Here is a 1,104-nt window from a genome sequence, read left to right on the forward strand (position 1 = left end):
AAACAATTCCTATCATAGTAGGTGCCTTAGGTATAATAAAAAAATATTCAGACAAATACATAACAAAAATAGCAGGACTTACAAATATATATAACATACAGAAAATTGCACTACTGGGTACTGCACACATTCTATGCAAAACACTTTCAATACAGTAAACATAAGAGCACCACAGCACATACCCAAGGCGCACAGAGCTGCGCTCGGTAGTGAAGTGAAAGCACGTTATAAAAATAAAACTACTGAATAATAATAATAATAATAATAATAATAACTAAAGCCATCCCCATTAGAAGAGGATTATTCCAGGAAGACACACTCTCTCCACTCCTGTTCTGCCTGGCACTCACACCTTTAACTGAATTGCTAAATAGACCTGGATGCGGATACAAATGTTATGACAAAACAATCAACCACCTTTTATATATGGATGATCTAAAACTATACGCTACAAATGATAAACAGCTGGAAACACTACTACAGACAGTACATGGATTTACCAAAGAAATAGATATGAAATTTGAATTAGAAAAATGTGCCAAAGCAACCCTGAAAAGAGGAAAACTAGTTAAGAGTAGCAACATCACACTAGATAAAGCCAAAGAAATAAGAGAATTAGACCAAAGCCAGACATTCATATATTTAGGAGTCAATAAACTAGATAGAATACAACACACACAAATGAAAGAAAAAATAAAGAAAGAGTACTATACACGAGTTAGATCAGTACTGAAAACAGAGCTCAATGCTAAAAACAAGATAATGGGTATTAACACTTTAGCTGTCCTGGTTATAAGTTACAGCTACAATATCCTTAACTGGACACTAAATGAACTAACCAAAATAGACAGGAAAACAAGAAAAATAATGACAGGCTATAGGATACACCACCCAAAATCTGACATAGAAAGGTTATATATACAACGTACAGAAGGTGGTAGAGGCCTTATACAGCTGGAAAACTATTATAGAATAACCACCAAAGGACTGCAAAAATACCTACTTCAGAAGCAAGGAAAACTAATGCAAATAGCCACAAAACATGAGCAAAGCAAAAAACTGTTTTCAGTATTTAAGGAACCTGACAAGTACAAACAAGAAATC

The 1,104-nt window shown here is 34.1% G+C and overlaps 2 protein-coding genes across 3 annotated transcripts in view; one reads left to right on the forward strand and one right to left on the reverse strand.

The window, feature by feature from the left end:
• Positions 1–1,104, reverse strand: part of LOC106875508 (serine protease 48) — a 466,125-nt gene that overhangs the window by 209,612 nt on the left and 255,409 nt on the right. The gene's annotated exons all lie outside the window — the stretch shown is intronic.
• Positions 1–1,104, forward strand: part of LOC106884080 (MAM and LDL-receptor class A domain-containing protein 2) — a 138,597-nt gene that overhangs the window by 50,446 nt on the left and 87,047 nt on the right. The window lies entirely within an intron of this gene.

Source organism: Octopus bimaculoides, chromosome 3 (genome assembly GCF_001194135.2).
Source record: "Octopus bimaculoides isolate UCB-OBI-ISO-001 chromosome 3, ASM119413v2, whole genome shotgun sequence".
Classification (NCBI taxonomy): Eukaryota; Metazoa; Mollusca; class Cephalopoda; order Octopoda; family Octopodidae; genus Octopus; species Octopus bimaculoides.